The sequence below is a fragment of the Monopterus albus genome, unplaced genomic scaffold, assembly GCF_001952655.1.
Source record: "Monopterus albus unplaced genomic scaffold, M_albus_1.0 scaffold79.1, whole genome shotgun sequence".
NCBI classification, from domain to species: Eukaryota; Metazoa; Chordata; class Actinopteri; order Synbranchiformes; family Synbranchidae; genus Monopterus; species Monopterus albus.
Window position 1 is genome coordinate 1,109,984 of NW_018127959.1, and position 16,891 is coordinate 1,126,874.

Genomic DNA, 16,891 nt, shown 5'->3' on the forward strand with positions numbered 1-16,891 from the left:
TTCTATTCTCGATCCTACAACGCCTCAGTCCCTCTCAAGTCTACCAACCAAGTCTCACTGTATCTTTCCTTGGCCCACTGTCTTTCTGTCTCATCCACACTTTGTTTCTTGGCCTGTAAATCTCAGTAAATCAGCAAACCTTGTACTGTAAATCTCAGATCTCTCTCCCTTTTTTTGTGTATCTGACTCTGAGCCTGTTGAAACCAAGGGCCATGGTGACTTAACTTTAATTAATGCATTGGATAGAGCGGGACAGGACAGGAGAGAAGGATGGCTTTGGCCTGACAAGTTTAATTCTGTTTATCTTAGTGGCAACTGTGCACATCCCTGCTGGGGAAAGAGACCCTGATGGAAAAAAACAGAGGGAGAGACTGAATTCCATTTAACATGTTCAAAGCCAATCAAAAGAAGCAGAAGACTGTGAGGAGCAAATTACAGACGTCAGAGGTGACTGGACAGTGAGCAGTATTGGAATTTAACAGTAAATGCTTGTATTGATATTGACAGTTTCTTTGAGACATGTCTGCATCAGCAGCTTTCCTAGAATAATGGAACTGGGGATGAAGCCTGGCAGTGGAGACATCTGAGCAGTTCTATGCTTAATTATTGAACCTCACAATACTGAGGTGCCCTAGTGATGGAAAACATGAAAAAATGTTAATCCTGAATTAAAAAAAGAAAAAATCTATGTGCATGTATGAATATTTAGTTCTTTTTAATTTGAGCTATACTGTTTCTCCAAGCAGGAAAAGCATTATTACTATAAAGGAACAGTTAAATCGTACGGCTCCCATTTACAAGACATGACAATTACAGTTTACAAACCTCTACAGCAATGAGGTACAAGCAGGATAAGTGTCTGAAAAATGACTTGACTTATTTGAGTGTTCATTGATTAAGTGTTTGTGAGTAAACAAGGGAGTGAGTTGACACACAGTGCTAATTCTCTCTAAGCAGAAAATGAACAGGACGTCTCCTTGTGGAACTTTAGACACCCAAACATACTAAGTCCATTTTATGGCTGTAGAATATACTGGAGACGTGAAGTTGGTATCCATCTCCTTGGACCAGTCCTGGGAACAAAGCAAAGGAGCATATTTCTCTAACCACTGAACTATTCCTGCATCAAAACATTAAATAATGTTCGGTGATTTATTAAAATCACTCATTTAATGTGTATCTTATTTGTTATTACCATTTTATGTCTACAACTTCCAATAAATAAATTAAAAAACTAAAAGCATAAATCCTAGCCCACAAAATTTGGATTTGGGCTCAGATTCTGCATTCTGAGTTCCAGAATCTCATCAGGCAAATCCTGTATTTACCCAGCATTCATTGCTCCTTGGCAGTTAAGAATTCCTCTGTTTCCAGATGAAAAGCACGATGGCACACAAAAAATGTTGTTTTGTGCAAAACAAAACAGAGCACCACCCAAAGAACAACATTCAGGTGGAGGAGTGAAGGGCGTGTTGGGCTGGATGTGAGAGAGTGAGCGAAACAGGAACAGCAAGGGGGGGGGTCTGAGATCTGGCAATGTCGGAGGAGATAAGACATGATTAAAGAGCTAGCAGGACAACCAGGCATGCTGAGTTGATCCAGCTAACTGTTCACTCATCAGCCTGCTAATGGCTGGGGGGGGGGGGGCCCCTGCTAATGGGTGGGGGGGGGGTCACCATTTCATCATGGACCCCCAGATGTTACTAAATGGCCTCCTTCTCTGCTTCTGTCGCTCTTCCTTGTTCTTTTTTCTTCTCACCTTCATTTTTTTCTATTTTCTTTCCGTCCTTAAAGCAACAGTGCCTGAAACCACTGATCACTACAGCTACAGGAAACTTTCATATCTGTGCAGGACAGTGGGATTTATTTAGAAAAGTTTGGGGGGAGGTTTGTAAGTCATATCAAGAGGGGAGCTGGTCTTACTGATCAATACTAGGTTATGATGCTGCTTGTCCGTTGTCCATTCTTGTGAAGGTGATACACAAGAATCAGCCTTGAAGAAATGTCTTTACATTTAGCACAAGCGTCCACTTAGACACAGTGATAAAGTGATTAGATTTAGGTGGTCAAAGGTCAAGGTCAGTGACCTCACTTCTGTCCTATGCCCATGCATTTGGCTGGTTGGTGAAGGCATACAACCATCCATCCATCATCTAGAACAAGCACACCACACAGAAAGGCCTGGGCTCGGACCATCCATCCATCATCTAGAACAAGAGAACATGCACACCACACAGAAAGGCCTGGGCTCGAACCTGGAACCTTCTTGCTGTGAGGCGACAGCACTGGGCACACAGCCACAAAGTGGTAATTCAATTTTTTGTACATCATTAAAATTCAACAACAGCTTTTTGTTTGAAATGTTATTTTGTAAATTGTGACCTTGTTTACTGTGATAAGTGTTCAGCTGACATGACAGTGACTCACTTCGCTACAATTGGCCCACTTTTTAGAACAATTAACCTGCCAACTATATAGTCCTGAGAAAATAAACACAAACGCACGGTGTTAAGACACAATCCATCCTCAGCAGACTGCTACACATCAGGAAAAGATTAAAAAATGCCTAATTTTAAATGAATTAATGGAACAGAAGAGAATTTATCTTCTTGTCTGTTTCCTCCTGTACTTACTCAGTGATTAGTAGATACTCATCTCTGACCATCTAGACTGAAAATCTGTGGTGGAAGCAGTCACTATGTGTGGACTGTCTTATCTCATTTTTGTAGATTTTAATAATTTTACAATGTCGTCCTGGCAAAAGGACTCATAACCATGACAACTGCTGCTACAGTGTGTTTGAGGATAAAGACATTTCAGTACTGTATAGCAAACTACTAGATATGGGCAATGATCAAATCAGTGATTCTTAAATTGAGGGGCTGAAATGCCAGTGTGTCACCGTGCCACCAGTAGATGCCCTTCTCCACTGGAATTTGTCCAAAATGTCATGTCTGTGCAGATTCTCAGTCGTCCAGGTCATAGTAAACTGAAAAAACTTAGATTTCTAGGTCAAAGACGTTGATGAGAGGATGAGATGTGAAACGTCTTCGACCTTGAAATCTAAGTCCAGTTGATTTTTTTTAGGTTTTTTTAGTCCAAAATGCCATGATTAAAAACCATATTATCAATTTTTTTCTCAGCTAATCCACCCAGTTTGTGTTTAGGTCCTCAATCCAAAAAAAAAAAAAACTATTGTTGTGGTCCCCCCTGACTGCTCGAGATAAAGCATTAAGGACCAGCTTGAGACACTCAAAGCAGCAGACATTCATGTTGAGTGTTTTCTCCATTGCTGCTGGCTTGTCAGATTAAATGAAGCTTAATGTATTGTTAAAGCTGTAACTGCCCAATCAAAAGCTGCTGCCATATTATGTCAAAGATGAATAACTAAGCCAAACAAGAGAGGCCATCTGTAAAGTAAAGTTACCTACTCTGGCTTTGTCTTTATTTTGCAATTTTATATTGTGTTTTCTTCCCAAGTAGACTTGATAAGCCAGCAATCAGTTGAATATTAATCCTTGTCCTCCTACTTGATAGCTGCAAGACAGGTGCCTTTTGTCCATTAGCATTGGCCTTCGGGCAACAAACCAGTAAAAATATTCTTCATCAAAGCAGCTGATAAACAAACGCATTTAATTTTTATGTGATTGCATGTATACATACAGAACCAGCCGCAGGTATATTGAATGTATAATCATGAATGTGTGTAGCGGTTGTTGTCAGACATGTGTGTGTTTGTGACCTGGTCCATTTACACACCTGGTTTGTAAATGTGGATGTTTCTACATAGTTTTTCTACAAGGACATTAGCAGAAGAATTTTACTTTCATTGCATGTTCATCTGATTTAATGTCCCAACACAGTTTCTTTCTTGTTTTCTGGGGTTGCCCTGTTCAGATCATCTGGTATTTATAGGTCTGTCTGCTGAAAGCTTCTTGGCAGTAGATGTTGCCTACAGGGAGGAAGACATAAGTCTTACGTATTCATATTTTCACAGCATTTGTTGTTTTATTGTGCAACAACTTCACAAATTTACTGTATGGTTTAAAAACTGGCATATTGCCATGTTTGTTAAATTGCAGCTAAACATTTGAGCAAATTTCTGAAACTGAGACTGGGATGAGACTTAGCACCTCCAAATCTGAGGCCATGGTGCTCTGCCGCAAAACTGTGGACTGCTCCTTCTGGGTTGGGAGTGAGTTGCTGCCCCAAGTGAAGGAGTTTAAGTCAGGGTCTTTTTCAGGAGTGATGGTAAAATCAAACGTGAGGTTGACTGGTGAATAGGGGCAGCATCATCAGTGATGCAGACATTGTACCAGACCGTTGTGGTGAAGAAGGAGCTGAGCTGAAAGGCAAAGGTCTCAATTTACCCGTCAGTCTACACTCCAACCCTCACCTATGGTCACAAGCTATGACCAAAAGAAGAAGAGACAGTGTGCTTTAATAAGAAGAGCTTCAGTGCAGTAGCCTAAACTGTATGTAGTTACAGGTTAAGTATCAGTCAGTATTTCCAGTGTATACACTGTGAGGTATACCCTTCTCTTGCTGGTTCATTCTAATGAGAGGCCACTTCCAGACAAAGAGTAATTAGAGAATTATGAAGGGATGAGGTGATGGTGACCTCATTACGGTGCGGAAGATCAAACTAATGACCCATGACTGATTGTGGCCTCCATGTCTGCCCGACAAGGGATTCAAGGCTGACTCTTGGTCTGAAGACTCAGAGAAATAGAGGCAGAGAAAGAAACACTGACCACAGCCTGCTGCCTATAGACGACATAACCCATGCTGTACAAATAAACACTGCCCATTTAAGGTTCTAGCATGGTATAGACCTGTCATATCCAGCAGCACAGCAGCCAGCACAGATGCACTTACACTGCACTTTGCCTGTTTTAAAGTCTAAAAACACACACAAAAGCAGACAGTGAAGCACATAGCCATAACTGGAAGCTGAAATGCACCATTGATGTGATTAAGTATTTTGACACTTTTCATACTGGAACCATATAATGAGATTAACCACTATGAGGAAATGACATGAAGCGTCTGTCCTCTTCTTATAAAGTTCTAGGGCCAGTTGGAAATGGCTAACCGGGCTGTGTCCAGATTGAAAATCTACCCAGGCAGGGCAGAGCCAAACATGCTCGTTCTAGATGGCCATTGTTTGGACAGTGCATATGATTTCTGATATCACTGCAGCACTAAGCTCTTAGGTATTTGTCTGTTATTTAGGCTTGGATATAGCACATAGACTAGAAGGATAGCAGGGGAAATGAAGCCCTGTCTTACACAGTTTGTCCTGTTTTACTTCTTTGACAGTTATTTATTTCATCAACAAAAAGAACAACGTAGGAGGAGATATCTGATGCTCTGTATCCTGTGTGACACTTTGTCTACACTGAAAGTGTTTCAGCCTCACTTTTAAGACACATGTAACACTCCTTTTTTAATTAACGCAGCTGTCTACACTGCCTGTGTGCTGGCTCACGTATCACTCATGCTTAATGAGTATTTAATTAAATTACATCAATTTAATTTAATTTAGTGTATTTTCTGCTTCAGGCTGATTTTTCAGGGCTACACGCATAAATGCTCCACAAAGCTCTCGAGTTCCAACCGCAATTCCACCACAAAAGAGAAACAAATCAAACATTATCTGTCACTTGTTACATCAGTCCTACCAAACATCCAGTTCTTTTTGTGTATTTTTGTTTTCTTGTGCTCATGTCCAAAGTGTTCCTGTAGGCTCTGCTATTTGTACACAAAGTGCTTCCAATGTGAGAGTGAACACATCATAATCAGAATTAGAATGGCTGGTATACTCATGAACATGAGTCCAGGTTCAGAGTTTGCATCATAACATTTCATGTCTCCTGCATCCAGGGTAGAAAACCCACCTATAACCGAGCAGTCTGCTGGGTGTGGAAGTTATTCTGCAGCAGCCTGGTGTCATCTGCATGTGACTTAAGAAGGTGAACACAGTGGAGAGCTGTACACTGTGTAGCACTTCTTAAGCCAGAGACTGCAGATGCATCATGTGTGTCCTGCAGAGATTTAATTATCTGAAGAGGTTTTTCAAACTGTTTAAAGCAGCTGTGAACAAGAGATACCATAAGAATCACATATTCATTTATACACAAATACACATTGTCATTTTACTCCGAATGTGATGCTGATTTAAATGCATCTTTTGGAAAATGTTCAATTCATACAACACATTTCAAATGATAAGGTCACAGTACCTATGACAGTGTCAACAGAGAGCAGAGATCTCCTGCTTGCACATTTGACTTATGTATTTCACGTCTTAGTCTTTGAAGCTCTTTTTTTTTTTTAAAAAGACAGGCTTCAAATGTTTCACGAGGGAGAAATGTCAGCTAGTGCAGCAGTGTGACTCACAGGTATGTTTTTAATAGTTTCTGGATGACAGAGGTCTTCAACGCAGACCAATAATCTAAACCAGGTTCTACGTTTGCAGGCACTATGGCAAGTAATGTGCAATATTCCACTATTGTTGTTGGTAAAATTATCAAGATACTAGTAAAGTGACACTATCAGTGGTACACAACATTAATGTGGCTGGACTGACAATGTACTTGATCTCATTTACATGTGGCACAATATCAAATGACAAGGTTAATGATTTAATGTGACATGTAGGGGCCACAGTGGCTCAGGAGGGGGAGCGGGTTGTTTCCTAACCAGGTTGGAGGTTCGATTCCCAGCTTCTCCAGTCTTCATGTTGAAGTGTCCTTGAGCAAGACACTGAACCCAAAGATGCTCCCAGTGATGTCACCAGTGTGTGTGAGCTTGTGAGTGCGACTCACAACTCAGTACAAAGTTAAATCATGACCATTCTAGGTTAATTAATTAATGTTACCAAAATAAACATGCTGACTTTAGATATTACATTCAGAAGGAAGAAAGCTACATGTGAAATAAATTTGAGTCCTTTGGATGTTTTAACACCCTCCATCTCAAATGGCCAAACAGATATTAACCCTGATTTTTGCTCTTTTTGTTCCACTCTCTCTGTGTAAAACAATGAGATCTCTTGGGTCTGGCAGCCATTGATTAGCTGCTGAGAACTCCTCCATGGCTGGCTGTTTGAAATGACTACTCACGGTTTGCTTATTACCTTGGTGAGGTGGCACCTGGGGCTAATTTACTCCTTTACTACAAGCACTTCTTCTCCTCTAGAGCCGTACACCCACACCAGTGCACCAGGAACAAAGTTCTCTCCCGTGCTGCAAGCATTCCCCCACCTCTGCTGGCAGAGAAAATGGCCGGCAGGGCAGCTGCCTGTTCTGTGGCAGGCATGGCCAGGCAAGACCTCCATCAATGACAAAGCCAGCTTTAAGCACCTTCGTTTCCTTCGACCAGTGGTAGCAGCAGCCACCAGTTTGAACTGGGTGAGATACACCTACCAGAGAACCTTGGTGTCTTCACCCTGGGGATGGGGAGGAGACAACATACTGCAGACAGGCGACACGGTGGCAGGAAATTCCTCAGTGGCTGCAGGGCCTTCTGCTTCAGGTCACACTGCCTCTCACTTCTTCTTCCTGTTTTGGCTCCTGTGGCTCTTCCCATCCCACTGCACCAACAGCCAGAACACCAAATAATCCCCGCCAACCTCAAACTAAATACATACTGCCCAGAGGAACATTATGGGGTACACTATTGTGGCGCAGCAGTTGTTTTTATTTAGCTACGTATTTACCAACACCGATGATGTAAATGAGCACAGCCAGAGCTGTGTTAATCTGAATACACTTCCACTTCGGATTCTGCTGCCTGAAGGCTGTTGCACACATGTGGACTGAGAGGAAGTGTAGAAGAAAGTGTGAGTTTACAGTGACCAAACTATAATAAGGTTGAACAAATGAACTTTAATCACATAGCCTTCTGCCAATCAAATCATCGTTGATTTTGTTCAGTAACTGAAGCAGGATTTTAAGGCCTGCAAGTCCCTCACACTCCCCTCTGGTGAGCAATGTGCTTTACAAACACCTCCTCTCTTCATCAGTGTTCTTAGCTTTGATGAGATCTCAGATGACCAACAGCTGCCATGCTGACATCAGGGCTACAGGTGATACACTGGCTTTCTCCTGATGTTAAATTTCAGCCACAGTTCTCTTTGTCGCAATGGTGACAGGCGCTGAGGGTTTTGTTAACATTTCTACTCTCTCCCCCCTGATTTTTGCATCCCTGAACGGGAACACCTTAAAATACTTATTGCATGAGACCCAAAAGGCAAATTTGTGCGGTGCTGCATTTCTGTGGGGCCTCAAAGCCCCACTGACTCCTTAGTAAATATGAACAGACACAATTGCACTGCTTAGCACCGGAAAATGAGCCGCAAATCCTCAAAAAATATCCCCCTATGTGTCTTAACCCCAGGCCACCAGATGACCCATATTCTCCAAATTTTTGAAGCAGTCCTTTAAGGTTTCATTATCAGGTTGTGATGATGGTTGTGCTGGTACCCACACCATATTCCATTTGTTTTACAAAGACACTATTATATCATGAAGGGAGTGAACAGGAGAAAGCTAAATAAAATGAAAAGTAAAAAAAAAGAAAAGTCAGAGGTATAAAGGAAACAAAAATAAAAGAAAAAACTTTCCAGCAGTCTGCAAATCACAAATGTCAAGGCACAAAATAAGCAAAAACAACACATCCTATCACATGAAAACGGAGATGTAGGCAGAAAAGGTTCCAGGTGGGAAGCATTCCACAGCACAAAACTTAGAGCAGAAAGACTGACTCGTGCTGAAAACAGAGATGGAGAGCAGGCAATCTGTCAAAGTAAGCAAAACAGTGGAGAAGCCTATAATCTGAACGAGAAAATTGAAAATATAGAAACCTGGGAAACAGTCTTAAGTACAAGTGATTTCAGGGACTCCAGAGATGATTATGTGAAACACACACACACACACACACACACACACACACACACACACACACACAGGTCTGGGTGCCAAAAACAGCAGACTGGATTGGAAAAGTATTAGAGGCAAAGTGTTCCTGCACTTACTCTTAACAAGGCAATATCCACTTCTCTGAAGCATGGCTGCTAGATCAAGAGAAAGCCAGGAGATTGATGGTACTATAAGCATGGATATTATGGTGCTGGTTATGTGTGTTGAAGGGTTTTTTCTCTTAATAGTTTTGTATTTCCTTTCCGATGGCTGTGGAATTTTAGCAACGTATAAATATGATAGCAGTCTTCCTTTAATTAGTCAGTGAAGAGGGGGAAAAGGGCCCATGCAGGTTAAGTATCATAGTCAGTCATAGTGGAGGTAAAATCTGCACCTTTAGGGAAACTGATGTGAAGAATAAATAAGTACTTCCCCTTGTCTCGAGATTGTTGTTGTTGTATGTGCAGAACCTCTTTGTTGGGCAGACATACGTACATCCTCAGAAAAGCTGATGTTTGATGTCAGTGTCAGTGAGTTCATCCAGGTCTGTAGAAGCAGCTTTGAAAATGCTCCAGCCTGGACGGTTGAAGCCGGCCTGTAGCTCTGACTATACCTGCTCGGCCCATCTCTTCACCACTCTGACCACAGACTTTCTGCCTGTAGATTGGGATGAGATGGGCCATGTTATGATCAGAGCGTCTCAAGGCTGCACAGGAGACAAAGTGGTGGCCATTCTTTATTACAGTGTAGCAGTGGTCTAGTGTGTTTTTGTTCCTGGTGTGACAACTGACGTGCTGTCTGTATATGGGCAGTTTGTGGGTGAGCTTTGCTCTGTTAAAATCCCCTAAGACAACAATTAGGAAGTCGCGATGTTTCAGTTCCATGCAAGTTTTCTTATCAGACAGGTGTTGTTGCACTTCGCTAATGCAGGCCTGAGGTGGGATGTAAACACCCACCAGAATAAATGAAGGGGGTCCTCATCATTGGAGTAGGATTTGCCTCTCTCTTATGAGGGGTCAAGTCTGCTGCCGGATCTTTGTCCAGGTCAACGGCTTCACCAGGGGCTTTCCATTATTGTGGCATTAGATGATATCTCAAAGAAAACCATGTCTAAATTAAACCAACCATCACAAGATCATTGTGGTGGCATCTTCAGAGCTTAACAAATGAGTTGGCTTAAGTAAACTTGGCTTTCAACTTTGCTTCCAAAAGATTTTTTTGTCTACAAACTTTGATTGAAATTTTGGTGCACATTACTTCAGGACAGCTTCCTGCTGGGCTACATTAGAAAGATTCAAAAATCAGTGAGGTGAGCTGTTACTGTAAACCCTGGTGCTGTGGCAAAGACTGCGTGTGATGGTCCGAAGGATGATGATAGATGTTTGGCCCACATCGGTGAAATTACCCAAGCGGGTTTACTTTGTAGGTGTATAATTAGCTGGTTGCACTGTTTTCCAAAATGACCAACATTGTAGCCTGGAGAGATTCACAACACCACTGCCACAAATACAGCTCCCTCATCACACACTTCCACCCTCATTTTATATTTTTCCCAATACCTTCCTGATTTCTTTTCTCCCTCCACAGCAGGAGGTCCACATCTTCTCTCTCTCACCAGCCTTCATTTTGAGGAGATCTAAGTGTGTAGAGGTCTTACACTTTGATTGTGGTATTGCTAAGAAGCGTTGGGTAGAATCATTCTTGTTATTAACAATTTATTTCTTTCCTTTTTCCTATTTTTCTCTTGTAACTTCTTTCATTCAATGAAATGAGGGGAACAGAACTGTCCTGGGGGTTCTCATTTCCTCACATAATGAGAAAACACAATATGAAACAGAACCTCATCAAAGGTGAATTACAAATACAACCAGCTTTTCAACTGTTAACAAAATGACATATTTATTTGTGTCTTTGTTGAAATGTAAGATGATGGAATGACAAAGCAACTTTAATAAAGGACAAGGATTAGTTTTATTTATCTTTTTAAGAGATGGTTTAAACTTTAGCAACAAATGAAATAGTTAAAATTAATACTAATTTGGGATAATTGCCATCTAAGCTATTTGAAAGACTGCAAGTGTGTTTTCTTGTGTGTTAGGGCTTGGCTTTTTGTAAAACCAAGCTTGAAACAATGTGAACTGACCTCTATTTTGCTTAAATTAGCTTGAATGAAATGCATCTAGTCTACCCCTAATACAATATTAGCATAAACTACCAAAGTTTGGTTCATTCAGGATGCCTGCACTACCTCATTTGAATGATATGCCACATAACTGGCCAGCGACCCTGTTTGGGACTGAGCGGTGTAGAAAATGGATGGATGGATGGATGGATGCTACATAACTGGTGGATTCAGCTTTGTTGCATGACTATTAAGCAGATCCACTGGTCAAAGACAACCTTGTCCTTGATTTTGCCTAATTCCAAACTGTTTCCAAACTTTAGTTTTCCCCTGTTTGCTCACATTACTTGTGTATTCTCAACAGGTGCCACATACTGCCAAAAACTCTCTGCCAACTCTGCAGTTCCTCTTTATAAAGCTTTTTAGTTTCTTTTAGTTTATTGTTTTGATTTTATTGCCCACAAAATTTCTTGTTCACTCTCATCGCTCTAAGTGTACGTGACTGCAGTATGCAGCTGTTTTCAGCAAAAACAACATTGGACCCAGCACCAAAATGACACACTGCTAGCTAGCAAGAAGCTTTAAAAAAATAGTTATATTTCTCAGGAGTTGGTGAAAACCATTGACTGTATATAAAAACTGGACAAACCCACCACAATGTCACTGACTGGTTTTCTGAAGAGTGGTTTTGAAGCTCAGTCCCGACTGTTCCCATGCTAATAGTGCTTCACTCTGTCTGCTAGGTCTAATCCAAAAATGGACACATAGCTGGAGTGTGAGTGGAGCTCTCTAGACAGCTAGCACCCACCATCAATGGTGGGACCCTCCCACCTGTCACTCAAAGCAGACACACCCTTAATTATGGATCATTTTTAGTGTTAATATAATTTAAATGGGCAAGTGACAAAACAAATTCACTCCCATATAGTTGTCATGGAAGGTGAAACTAGCTATAGAGAGCAAAACAGTTTTATTTTTGTACCATGCCGTAAACATGTTTATTTCTGCTGTAACGCTGGTCAGTTTAACACGGGAGCCTATGGGAACTGACTTTTGTTTGAAACCAGCCTCAAGTGGTCATTTGAGGAGCTGCAGGTTGTGGCGCTTCCACATTGGCTTAAATTCTCAACCTTGGAGGTTGTTGCTTGGTGGAAACATGTTACGTACATATAATAACTTTAGTTTTGCCCTCATTTAGCCAAATGTGATCTGTTCTGCTTTATCAATGAAACAATGAAACCTTTCCTGACAAAGGATCACTTGTAGAGAGAATTATCACCTGCAACCGTAGCTCTACTCTTTAACTGAAGAGTTTTAATAGTGTTCTAGCACATTGTTAATTGTTCAGTCTGTAAATATATTGTTTTGGTTCACTGTTGCGGTAAGTTCTGAGCAAAGCAGGCAGCTTTTTTCAGTGAAAAAATCTCTAAAGCCCACCCTACACTACCTGCTCAACTCCAACCAGCTGACAGAGACTAGCTGGTAAAAAGTGGAGCACTGAGCAGTTAAAAGGCCAGATATTTCACTCAGGAGTTGGTACAGACCAGTTAAAAGCTGGTAAAAAAAAGAATGAATATTGGATTTGGCATTTGTCAGGTGGCCAGAAAAATTACTCAGTTTGAATACTCAATTTTGAGTAAAAATGACACCCACTGAAACACTGGATGGTAAATTCTTAACAAATGTTGACAGAGGGTGAGGTCAAGAGAACAATAATAAAGAATAAAAAAAATGTGTAAAGAATGGGCTCTGTAGACAGAGAGAGAGAGAGAAAGAGAGAACAAATGAAAAATAAACAAAGCTCTACAGTTCATGCCCAGTAACTCCCACAGTCACCAAAGTAAATGGTTGACTTGTTGAACAGGAAAAAATTACAATATGGGATTGTACTTACAGAGCACACAGGTGACATCACATCAATGTAGCCCACTTGCATTTGAATCTCTACATGATGTTAACTCACATGTTCTAATTATTAATTCTCCCTGTGCCATGGGAAATGTGGGATGGGACTCCACCACAGACAGTTACAGATCCCGAAATGAGAGCAGCTGTACAGGCTCAGTGTTCCACATACACAGCGTAGAATATTTATGCCAGAGTTAACATAAATTTCAAACAACTTAAACCACCAAGGGCTGTTTTTTGTGTGTGAACAGTGATACTGTAACTTGTATCTATCAGTGCTTAATTTATGATTTACTGTGTGTATAAATTTAATATAAGGCATGCTTGAAGTTTGACCAGCTGACCTGATTCATTTGGCTTCATAGATAAATATAACTGAGTATCATCTGCATAGCAATGGAAATTTATGTTGTGCTTCCTAATAATATTGCCTAAAGGGAGCATGTATAAAGTGAAGAGAATTGGACCTAACACAGAGCCCTGTGGAACGCCGTGACTAACTTCAGTTTGTGTGGAACATTCGTCATTAACATGAACAAATTGAAATCTTTCTGATAAATAAGATTTGAACCAACTTAGCGCAGTTCCTTTAATCCCAATAACATGTTCAAGTCTCTGCAGTAAGATGCTGTGATCAATGGTGTCAAAAGCAGCACTGAGATCTAAGAGGACAAGTATGGAGACAAGTCCTTTGTCTGAGGCTAGGAGAAGATCATTGGTGACTTTCACCAATGCGGTTTCTGTACTATGATGGACTCTAAATCCTGACTGAAAATCCTCAAACAAATCATTCTTGTGCAAGTGGTCACATAACTGCTTTGCAACAGCTTTTTCCAGAATCTTAGAAATAAATGGGAGATTGGATATTGGTTTATAGTTAGCTAGGACACCTGGGCTAAGAGTAGGCTGTGAGTACGTAGCAGTAGACCCTGAGTCTTTGGGTGCCCTGGGAGGATGTTTTTATTGTAGCTCCCCACTCCCTACTGTGCTGATGTTGGTGTGGTCCTTTGTGGAGTGATGAGGTCAGAATGTAGACACCAGATACCAAAAGGGTACATATTTTCCCAAAAAATGCATGTACTTGTTCAACTCTACCCTTGTACTGAGTTAACAGCCCTGGCCTTGTGTTGTAGTTGGTTGCTTTCCGCAGTTTCACAAGAGTCTAGTCAAGCAAGATAAAGATCTTTAACAAATCTCTACCCCGTGAGCTAAACTTATGATTCCAAACACAAGAAATAAATGAAATTAAAATAGTGAGTGTGTGAAAGCACGATTAAACTTCCAGCTATTGGCCACCGTCTGGGCAGCAAGACATAAAGGGCACTGGGTTATAAGTTGGAAATTCATCTCATGTTAAACTGGTCACATAATAGGTTTTGTTTAAATGGTTAACTACACAATTAACTACACATTTAGATGACATTTTTATGACAAGAAGTGACCCACTAGCCAAACTAAACACTTAGAAGAATATAGCAATCAATCACATTAAAATATGAACATTGAAGTAAATCTTTGTAATCTCAGTGGTACAATAAATTCAATAGTAGATTGCAGAAGTATTCCCTTTGGCTCACACCATATGTATTTTACTTTACATGTCCAAAGATTAAATGTAGCATCTCTGATGGTCTGGGGTGGATGATCCAAATAAAAAACAGGCAGTGATCACTCAGTCTTAGGCAGATAATGTGTTGTGTGGGTCTAAAAAGGGAATGCAGAGGTTCAACACAAATGAATGTTAACTAACCCAAAGGTTTTCCCTGCTGCTTTGTTACTGCCCCAGACAGAGAGGGGTTGGCTGGGCCAGTGAGAAAGAAGATGTTTTAGGAAAGAGAACTACTAATGGTGAGGGAGTGATATGGCTCCCAAGGAAACAGCATGCAGATGGTGTCTTCAACTATGATGTACTTTCCAGTTAAAACAAGAGATCAGATTGTATGTGGGACGATGGTGTTCCAGTGTAGTTATGCTCAACCATAACAGGGAGTGACTCTTGTTGTTGATACAGAGATTTACTCAGACATTCTACATAAATCTTGTGACTTGCAACATACTTTGGACAAAGAGCAACAGGGTGCGTCCAAACCTCTATCAAGTCCCTTGGTGTTGCACCTAAAAACACATCCCTTATGCTTTATTAAATTACTCTGACACTGCATACTGACCCCGAACATTTAGAATTATGTCTTCATCTGTTTATTTCAGAGTTGTGCCTAAAACAAAACAGCTATTATAATTTAATAATGGAAATCCCTTATCGGGATCAGTTCCAATTTCCAAAACAATTGTTCCATGGCCTGGGGCATTTTTGTCCACCAATTTCAATAAACAATCACTGTAAATCTTTAATATATCTTTAGACAATCCAACTAATGAATTTCTTTTGCAATCCTGCATATTGCAATATATGTAAGGTGTGTTTCAAGAGGGAACACCAAACAGGTCTACTCAGTACAGATGCTGCTTCATGACCTGTAAAGTTGTATTCAAAGCCAGATCATATCCACCCCTTTAAACAAATGTGGATGAGATATATGGAGTACAAAATGAAGAGAAATCAGTCAGAGCAACATGTCAGTTATGAGTTGTAAAACTCTCTATGGAAAAATGAATGGGACTTCTAAAATCAGGGCACCCAAACTACAGATGAAGCCTTAAAATTGCCAGCTGGTCTGTGGTGGAACCATGCTCGATCCGTGACAGTTCCATGCACGTCCCCTGCTCTTACCGTGTATCCCCCACAGTAATGCAGTGATCGCAGCACCACCTTGTACTCCAGCACATGAAAGGAACATTACTTCCTGCATTGGCAATGAAGATTAGCTCTGGATACAAATCTAGAAATGATTTCATCCAAATGGACGTGATTCTTAGGGGTACGGTTTTCAAATTTAGGAATGCTAGAGACAGTATGTAATACCTCTATCTCCAACATTTAGAATGTAGAGTTCAATAGAGTATTATTTTTTCACAGATATTTTTACTATAGAGGATGTTAGATGTGAAAATGATGAAAACCTTGCAGGTTGAAACAGTTTAAAATTGGCCAAATGAAAGATTTTTAGACACCATTATGTGGTTAATTCACAGTAATAAAAGATCCTATCAGCATCCCCCTCTGCTGTTCCTGTGCTGTTTCTGACTGCCAGTAATACATGCAATTTCCTTCTGTTAATATTTCAGCATTCACAGACTTATCACGCACATGTACAGCACTTTGGTTGTTTTTAGTGCTTTATAAATAAAGTTGGTCTGTTATGGTTTGGTATCACATCATATTTTGGTGATGTTTTTCTCAGTAAGCTTTAACTTTGAAGAAACATATTGTAGCCTATGTCATGACTGAGCTGACAACAATGCTTTCAGTCACCTATGAAGAGATCATCATACATTCACCTGTAGATAACAGAAATGTTTTTTCTTTGGAAAAATAGCAAAAGTAGATTTAGTGTTAATTTACCCTTTTAAGGAGATGGAAGGATGTAAAATGGCTATCACTGTATCCTTACGTTGCCTGTTAGGTATGTCCCCACTGTCGTTCTTCATCCCTCCCATCTTTACTTGAAGCTGTGCAATGTCTGCACAGACTCAACTGGCTGAACAGCATCGCTCATCTGAAACCCAGTGAGATGTAAGTTGATTTAAAATGGTATTGTGGCCAAAGCATGATGGTACTGTATGTTGGTAGGTAGGTAGGTACTTTATTGATATGTATATGTTACATCTGTATTTTGGTTCACAGTAAAAATATCAATCCCACACAGCATTCATTAAATGAAGTTTATAAAGATGATTACTGCTAAGCTCTTAAAAGGTAACAAGCAACCCTTATCCTTTATTCAGAGACAATATGTAAAAATGTGCAGTATGGCTTTAACATCTGAGGATCTCCAGCTACATGCCCAACAACACTCCACACTATCACCCCTGCCAC